The sequence below is a fragment of the Quercus lobata genome, chromosome 1 (assembly GCF_001633185.2).
Source record: "Quercus lobata isolate SW786 chromosome 1, ValleyOak3.0 Primary Assembly, whole genome shotgun sequence".
Classification (NCBI taxonomy): Eukaryota; Viridiplantae; Streptophyta; class Magnoliopsida; order Fagales; family Fagaceae; genus Quercus; species Quercus lobata.
This window is the reverse complement of record NC_044904.1, coordinates 49,534,526-49,544,244: the sequence shown is the minus strand read 5'-3', so window position 1 is coordinate 49,544,244 and position 9,719 is coordinate 49,534,526. Positions and strand designations below refer to the sequence as shown.

At 31.9% G+C, this 9,719-nt stretch overlaps 2 long non-coding RNA genes across 3 annotated transcripts; one reads left to right on the top strand and one right to left on the bottom strand.

Moving 5' to 3' along the window:
• Positions 1-772: 772 nt before the first annotated feature.
• Positions 773-2,831, bottom strand: LOC115959152. The gene is made up of 2 exons (XR_004084790.1): positions 2,341-2,831; positions 773-2,143 (listed from the first exon to the last, which is right to left on the bottom strand). It is a non-coding gene; the product is annotated as an uncharacterized LOC115959152 (long non-coding RNA).
• Positions 2,832-6,919: 4,088 nt separating this feature from the next.
• LOC115959064 lies at positions 6,920-9,444 on the top strand. Of its 2 annotated transcripts, none has more exons than XR_004084758.1 (3): positions 6,920-6,933; positions 8,538-8,601; positions 9,368-9,444. It is a non-coding gene; the product is annotated as an uncharacterized LOC115959064 (long non-coding RNA). The 2 variants fall into 2 exon arrangements; XR_004084764.1 differs by lacking the exon at positions 6,920-6,933 and adding an exon at positions 8,017-8,031.
• Positions 9,445-9,719: the final 275 nt, after the last annotated feature.

Sequence of the window (9,719 nt, the reverse complement as noted above, 5' to 3'; positions counted from 1 at the left end):
GAAAAAAACCATAACCAAAAAAGAAAAAAAAAAGAAAAAAGAAGAGAATCCTATAGAGTTGAGAACAATTACATCTCAGCGAAGAAGCAATTAACAATAAAAGTACTAAATTTCTAAACTTTGTTTTATCAACATAGTACAACTTTTTCATTAAAAAAATTAAATTAAAAAAAAAAAAACATAGTACAACTTAAAATGATGAACCATAGAACAATGGAGAACTTTGTTCTGTTTTTTTTTAATAGTAGAAAAAGGAACAAAACGGAATAGTAGAAGAATTAAAACCTTCTAGGTTGTGTTCCTTGCAATCCTCCAAAACCAAAGGAAACCCATCAAACAAAAAAAAAAAACATGAAAAATAATCAAGCAATAGGGAACCAAACGAAATAAAAGAAAAATCCATATGGAAAAAAGAGAGGAAAAAATAGGGATGTACAAAGATTCAATGGTGGAGTTTACAAACAAATAGAGAGACAAACGGATATAATTTAGGAAAACAAATTTGAAAAGAATTGGGAGAATTACCTGACATGAGAAACCAATCAAAATCTCATCCTGATTGTATTTTTGCTGAATAAAACTTTGGATGCTGTACTTATTTTGCTAAATCTTGTCTTTGCCATTGCAAGGTGAAAACAACACAACTTTCTTATATCCTTTATGCAACATAAATTTCAATGAGGTTGATGGCATGCTAAGCATGGCTGTAGCTCTGTACCTGCAATTACATATATGTACTTACATATTTGTATTGTAAGAGTTCCAATTAAAACAAATTAGAGATAATTAATAACTTCCCTAATATGAAAAAAATTCATCAAGAGCATTTACAAATATAATAAGTCTAGAGGATAATTCAGTGATATAACAATAAGGGAAGTGGCAAAATAAATAAAATCTAAATGCATCTTATAGGGAGTAACAATTAGCATAGCTGCTCCTGGCTGCTCCTTTTGGAATTTAGATCAAACATATCTTTGCAGCTCTCCATACCATTTTAAATCACAATCATATCATTGAAAAAACTATAACACTATAAGAAGAAACTATACAATGTATAAAAGGAATTGAAATGGAACAGAGCTGATATTGTACAAAATTACAACAGAAATTGCTATGATAAGCCTAAAGACTGAGCTAACCTACATTTTTTTTATAAGTAAGATACACATACATTGGCTGGATCTTGAACCCAAGACCTCACCATCTACTTTGCTCTTACTAACATACAAGCAGGTTTAGAACACAAAGAGCCTCCACAAAGCTGATCAAGCTTGCTCTCCAAAATTCTTCACAGGTTTGATACCCAATAAATTAAATCAAAACCAACCAACCAAAATACAGAAAACTAAATCCTACGAAATGCAAAATTAAAAATATTTTTGTTAGTGTTCATATATTTTGATGAAGATTAAGTCTTTCAAACATGGAAGACTCATAGCTTGTCTACAATTATATGGATAACAACAAATAGAACCCAAAATATATTTAAAACCTTATTCAGAAGTTTTGAATTAAAAAAACACAAATTAGTAAACCAAAGTGCTAAACTGGACCCAAAAACCACAATTTCACTCCTACTAACAAATAAATAAAGAGAACAGGTTCGGGATGAAATCCTAAATTAAATTAAAACCTCAAAACACAAAGAGACAAAGCATAGGTAGAATTTGATCTTCTATGGTGTTCCCCTGGGAAAAACAAAAAAGAACAAAGAGGAAACATATTAGCAATTGAAATCTATAATTGCAGCAAACCCTAATTAGGAACCCCAAAATCCCAAAACTAATAAAAACCCCAAATCAATCCTTTAGCCTCAAAGTCATCTTGATTTCGTCCTAATTCAAGAATGTTCAAAAACTATGGAAACAAAAACCACAAATTAATTATAAGCAAATAGATTAGGACAACAGCAACAAAAAAGGAAGAAGATAAGGAAGATTGAGGATTCAAGGTGATCTTACCAAGGAGTTCTTGAGAAACACCAAAATTATTGAATTCCTCTTTGTTCAATAATTTTAGCGGTGTGTAAAAAGAGGTTTAGGGTTTTATCGGGGAACTTACACAAAGGATAGTATATAATAGAAAAATTAGCACGAACGATCAATGTTGGTGATGATGATTCAGTGGCTACGTGATTGACCTGTTAATGAAATATGCAAGAAGCAAAGAATTAATTTAGATAATAGCAGTGATTCAACAAAAAAAAAAAGAAAAGAAAAGAACGTAATTGGGCTAATTATTACTCTGATCTCCCATCTGCAATGAACACAAAGGAAGGAAAAACAATAAGAATTTAGAAAAGCAAAGCAGACAAAACGTTCACTTATATAGGCTCACCATCTCGTCCAGCGGCAAGCTCTTCAGCCTGACAAACACAGTAGAACATATGTTAAAAAAACCATGTTAAAATAAGTCAAAGAACCTCCTGGTGGACATGACACCATTATGATCTATATTTTTAAGAGAAACAAAAAAATAATAATAATAACAAAAGGAGCAAACGACTTCACAGTGCAAAAAATCTGATTTTGGAAGGATTGGAAAAAGGGAAATAAAAAGACTTCACAGTTGACCAATAGTCTAAAGTAAATCTCAGTATATGACTTCCTCTCTCACGCAGTCGATAATGGAGAACATTTTGCAGTTATAAATGAAAAATAGAAATCAATTCTATGGAGTAACACATCCCAAAGGAAAATTGCCCTTTACTGTAGAGTTGTATGTTTTGCCATGAACAAAAACAAATCAGAGGTTGAAAGGGTAGAGAAGAGAGATGAGGGAGAGAAATAGAGAACAAAGAGGCGGTGTGTAAGAAGAGGTTTAGGGTTTGGGGAAGGAGAACAAAAATTTGGGTTTTTTTTTTTTTTTTAATAATGCTGATGATTTTAAAAAAAATGATAACGTGGAGCTTTTTTTTTTTTTTTAATAATGCTGATGATTTAAAAAAAAATGATGACGTGGATTGGAAAATAAAAATAATTTTTTAATTTTTTTAAAATGGCGATGATGTGGAAAATTGTGGAAGCTTGAAAAGCTTCGGTTTTATATATATATATATAGATAATAATAATAATAATAATAAGCACATTCTTTTTCTTAACAAATGAGAGGCATGTTACCTACGTATGTAACTTTATATTACATCGGTTTCATTCCTGATTGCGTAATTATTTGCATGTGTTTACCCTCTAATCTAATTACATGACCAATCGTATCATGAGTTTCTTCCATGAATTGGCCTTTTAAATAAATAATTATATCTCACATTCTATTTTTTTTAATAGTTTTCTCATATAATGATTTTTTTTGAAGGGTTCTCAAGTAGTGATTTTATTTATTAATTAATTGTGTGTAAAGTGAGAATAAAAATCCTAATCCCAGCTCACTACTAATTTATTGGATGCTTATTTATTTATTTATTTTTTTATCTTTTGCTATTAATATATGAATGTCACAAATTATGATTTTTTAGAATTCTTAAGATCAATGGCATAGTAAAATCCAATTTTTTTCCCACAATGAACAAATAGGATTTTAAGCAATCCATAGTAGAGTTACGGTACAAAATTTTGAGGATCTTAAATCATATGTACTAATAATTTCGAGCGATAGCAGACAATAATTTTGAACTCATCCCATGTCAGGTCATAAACCCTAAAAGTATGAACTCAAAACTAATTAATAGACCATGAGTTTGATTAGTAGTTAGTTATTTAATATGAGTTTGGACTAACGAGCTTTAGCTCAATTGGTACTTCTTTCATTACAAGTTTTAGGTGAAGGGTACAGTCACAGTTCATGTAATGTGAATGTGAATTTGGTAACTCTGCACAATGCACCTCTCATAAGCTCAAATCAAAGGGTGGCAAAAATAGATATCTTTCTACAAAAAATTTACCTTTACAAATTTGTAAATTTAAATTGGATTTAAAATATACATGAGGTAATTCTATTGAAAATAAAAATACTCAATTACTTATTATTGGATCTATATTAAATATCAATAAAATTAAAAATTAATGTCTTATATATATAAATGAAATTTAAAAGTTTGGTTTTTATTTTTTTTTATTAAATCTACTAAACAAATTATTTTTTAAAATTGAATAGTACATACATCATATTGATATGATATTTAGTATGCATGATATAACTCTACAATGGACTTGGAAAATTACTAATCTACTTAAAATTGATTGATTAGTTTAATATCGCAAAAACTTACGATCATTTGAACTTAATCCTCAGTTACCTATTTATAAGTTCCTTTTTGTGTATAATCTATTTATAATTTTTTTTTCTAAATTATTTATATGTTTCCAAATGTATGAAATATTTTCTATAAAAAAAAAAAATATAAAAGTCAAAAAGTATGATTTACGTAAAAAAATACAAAACGGTGGGGAAAGCCCACTTCAATAAGAGAACTCGTTTTTTTTTATATAAGAAGATGGTAACCTTTATTAAGACGAAGACAACAACATTACATCATGAGTCATAGCAGACTCAACCATATAAGTAGTTTCCTCTATCCAAGTTACATAACCAACAAAATGCCTGGTATATTTTGCCAATAAATGAGCAGGGCGATTACCATGTTGAAGAACATGTGATACCCTTGCCCTCCGAAAGTCTTGCAATTTCAATCTAATCCCTTCAATTAGAGTGCTTATTGTTGATGGTGGTTCACTACATCCAGTTACTGCATCACAAACAATTTTTGAGTCTCTCTCAAAAATAACATCCCGAAGACCCACGTCCTAGGCAAATAAAATGCTCTCCTTTAGTGCCTTTGCCTTGGCCTCTAGTGGCCCTAAAGGTACTAGAAGTGCCTTGCTAAGAGCCGCTTCGACTTGTCCATCATGGTCTCGAATGATAGCTCCTACTCCGATAGAACTAGTGCTTTCAAAGATTGCAGTATCACTATTAATTTTGTACCACAGATCACCTGGGGGCTCCAATCTTACCTCTTCCTTAGGATTGGTCTGGGACAACTTTAGATTTGCAGTCTAGAACTCATCTAGCATGTATCGTGCCTTCTGCAGAATAGCAGACCCGGTGGTCTTGCCTTTCCAAGTTTGGCTTCATTACGGTTGAATCATAAACACCAAGCCACCATAACGACAAGCTCTAGCAACTCATCCCCCTTCCTTTGCTTGAACTTCAAGTGCCATAAAAGATCCACAAATTCTAGAAAATTGGCCCCACGTACATCAAAGGGAATATGAGAAAGCTTCCAAATCTCCTGCGCTTTCTCATAATCCCATAGTACATGCCTGCTACTCTCAGCCCTTGAACTACATGCCTCACAAGTAGGATTATCATCATGCCTGCTACTCTCAGCCCTTGATGCTTCCCCAGAATTCCCATCGTGCCCCATTTCCAAGGCTAATTTGTAAGCACTATGCACTGTGAAGTCCCCTTTTGGGGTAAATGCCCAGACCATTCGATCACAAGGAAGTCAAAAGCTAAGGGGAATGCTTAGATTTGAAGAGGCATCATTGAGGAGAAATTTTTTTGAACCATATCAGCCCTCCAAGCCCGTGTGTGTGGGTCAATGAGCAGGGAAACCGTTGCATCATGTGGATTTTATTTATTTTATTTTATGTTACTCTCAAATAAAGTTACATACATTCCCTAAAAAAAAGTTACTTAGCTTGCTGAATTAATAAAAAAAGATTATTGAATTTCATTTCATTCATTTCCCTTATTTAAATACATTCAATTCCATTCCTTTACGTGGGTGCCAGTTAGCTTAATTAATAAAATCTCTGAATAGACGTCATAAGTTGAAACTATTTCTACCAAAAAAAAAAAAAAAAACTTATTCCTTTATGATTATTCTATTCTATTTCTTTATGAATTCTCAAACGAAGGTTTATCTTTTAAAAAAGACAACTTAATGATTGGCCTAAAAGCATAGGTTTAAGAAATATTTTTACAAAAATTTATATGGGGAAAGTAAAAAATGATTAATTCTTTAACTGTTTTTTTTATATTTCTAAGGAAAAAAAAAAACCCAAAGTTTGACCGAACCCTTAAAAAAATACAGTTTTTTTTGCTTTAAGAAAGAAGTAAAGATTTCGATTAGAACCGTTGCCTTTGACTTTTTAAATAGATTGTTGCCATCATCATTTGTCATTGAAACCATGCCCACAACAAACCAAAAAACATATTTTTAATTGGGCCTTGAAGGTAATTATTATTTTTGGGAGGAGTTACATTCATGTCTTTTTGAGATGAATACATACATTCATTCATGTCATCTATATATATATATAAAACCGAAGCCTTAGAAGCTCCTACAATTTTCCACGTCATCACTATTTTTTTTTTAAATTCTTTTTATTTTATTTATTTAAGTTTAATTTTTTTTAAGAGAATAACCCGACTAAATCCTATATTTATCTCTCCCGACTCCCCTCCATGCGAAGAACTCCCTCTCTCTTTAAATCTCTAACCTTCCCCCAACTCTTTAAATCTCTAACCTTCCCCCAAATCCTTAACCTCACGCACGCAATCTCTTCCATATAAGTAATCAAAGTCAACTACGGATTTCATTGAACCTGGGGAAAGGCTTCGTCTCTTGGCGTTTTAAAGAATGATTAGTAATGTTTTTATTTTAATTTTAGGTTTTCCCCCTTACCCGTTCTCTTAATTTGGAGTAAATTTGTGGTTTTTCAGAGATGGAGAGAAAACATTACCGGTAAGTTTTTAATTTTGTTCAATTGTTATTGGCTGTTAAGTATGATTTAGGGTTACAATTGGGAGTGTTTCTTTTGAATGATTAGCATAGGTTTTTATTTTAATTTTAGGTTTTCCCCCTTACCCGTTCTCTTAATTTGGAGTAAATTTGTGGTTTTTCAGAGATGGAGAGAAAAAACTGAGGGACTTTATAATCAAACCAGAACTTCTCCAAAAACATTACCGGTAAGTTTTTAATTTTGTTCAATTGTTATTGGTTGTTAAGTATGATTTAGGGTTACAATTGGGAGTGTTTCTTTTGAATGATTAGCATAGATTGATGAGTTTGGAACCGATAGTGGAGTTTGAAATTTTGTTCTATTGTTTTTGGCTGTTTAGTATGATTTAGGGTTACAATTGGGAGTGTTTCTTTTGAATGATTAGCATAGATTGATGAGTTTGGAACCGGTAGTGGAGTTTGAAATTTTGTTCTATTGTTTTTGGCTGTTAAGTATGATTTAGGGTTAAAATTGGGAGTGTTTCTTTTGATTGGGACTTTATAATCAAATCAAAACTTCTCTGAAAACATTACCGGTAAGTTTTTAATTTTGTTCTATTGTTATTGGCTGTAAAGTATGATTTAGGGTTACAATTGGGAGTGTTTCTTTGAATGATTAGCATAGATTGATGAGTTTGGAACCGGTAGTGGAGTTTGAAATTTTGTTCTATTGTTTTTGGCTGTTAAGTATGATTTAGGGTTAAAATTGGGAGTGTTTCCTTTGAATGATTAGCATAGATTGATGAGTTTGGAACCGGTAGTGGAGTTTGCTAATTTCAATTATTGGCCGCATTGCTTTCTCTTTCATATTTTGTGATTTTTCACAAGGTCATATGTTTCAATTATATATGCCCATGCTACAGTTTCAAAATCTTTAAGGCAAATCTCAAATAATGTCACAATAACAATTGATTTTTTTTTTTTTTTGATCGATAATAAGTGTTTTATTGATGAAAAAGAACAATGTGTTTATGATTGTAAACTCACTGCCCTTGAACACATCAAATGTACCCTTTTACCTTTTTGTGTACCATCATTATTTGCTTTACTTGACATAAACCAGTCAGTACACTCATTGCATTAAGAAACGGTATGTTAAGGAAATTTTAGTTTTGTTCTGACAATTCCATAGTATTCTCTTACAAGCTTTATTCTGTTACATGATGCGCCTTCTTTCTCCATGTGTTTAAACTGCGTTCCAACATTTTCATCAAATAAGAGTATCCTGTGAGGTGTATGTAAATACGAACAACCAGACAATTGTCCACCAAGATTGCCACCCTGAGGTGAGCTTTTACTTATATAAAATTGTTGTTTCAGTTGGAAACTTTTCTGTCATATCAAAAGTAGCTTTTGATTTCGAGATTGAAAATTTGGTGCTCACTAATTATAAACACTTACTAAATCTAGCTAAAACCCAGACTAAGACTAATACAAACCATACCAATCATCCCTCAGAATTTTGGGCCACAAATGCACTAAGAATAAACAGGAATCAAGCATTTGTATTCTTCACTTGGGTCCCAAGGCCTTCAATAATTTACCTCCGACACCCAACTCAATGTTCAGCTTCCATCCTGTCAATTGTCATTAAGAATTTTCTACTAAAACAAAATCAATTCTAACCCAAAGACCTTATTTTTTTTTTTATTAAAAAAAAAAAAAATCTAACCCAAGTATAGTTATTTTTGTTAGTTATGGTAAGGTTTGTATTTTAAATTTAGGTATAACCATGAAAGCTAAGATCCGTGCCTACTACTGACTTTTATTTTCTGCTTTCTACCATGCACAGCGAAGGACTGAACCTATAGAGTTTAGAGGCTGGCTACAAATTCCAGCAATAGCAAAGTGAAAAGGTAGAGCTGTGTGCATGTTTTCTTCTTCCATATCTATTTTTGAAGCATATTTTGTGAGACTTCACTGTGATCCAAGCTGATATATTGATTATTGAATCTAATAGGCAAATAGTGGGTTATTTCTCATTGTTATTTGATTTACTTTTTTGTAAGAACTGATTACTTCACTATTAACGAGTACTACTGTGAAATTTGAGGGTGCTTAGACCAGGGAAAGGACTAAGAGGGTCACTTTATTGATAAAAACAAAGAATAAAGGATTAACAGCGTTGAAGGGGTTATTGATACATGATTGCATGTCATAACACTGAAGATATGGCCCTTGGTAGTACATTGGAGATTTTAAAATCCATTGCATAATATTTATCTGCACTAGAATGTCCAAGCAATTTGATCGGTAGGATATGGGCTTAGATAGTAGATTTGGAAGCACTGATACATACATGTTTTGGAATTTTTGCTGTTAAATTGAAGTTTGCAATGATTTATGACTGTTATGCTACTATTTGAAAGTAGAATAATAGACAATTTCTAATAATGTCCACTTTCATTAAGTGTTTTCACTTTTTCCATGTTGAGAGATATCAAAACGTTGTTTTCTTCCATTGTTGTTATGCAATTACTTGGTAGGATGTCAATGTCAGTTTTGAAGCCATTTAAAATAATAATCATGGAAAGAGTATTCCACTTTACTTGCATTTTTTAGTTCTTTCTACCGTATTGGGAAGATCCCTGATTTACTAAAGCCATACTTTTTTTATTTCAGAGAGGCTCCTCATAACTAGAGCGCATGCACAGGATTTGATATCTTTGGATGGTAGAAAAGTTTGTAAATATGGAACTCAGAGAAGATAGCTCCAGGTTTGGGTCTTTACCAGTCACGACTTCAAGGAATCTGTCATCATCATCTTCGGTATTCTTTTCAGCGAATCAGTCACCCTTCTTCTCTCCTAGATCACCAACATATCATTTATCAGAATCCAAACAGTCCAACATTCAATGTGATGGCATTCGTTCAAGTATTGATCCTATTAAACTTTATTAGGATGAAAATATGCAAAGCGTAATGGAAAGGAAAGTGCGTCCTGTTAGGAAATTTTTTTTAATTATATCCAATT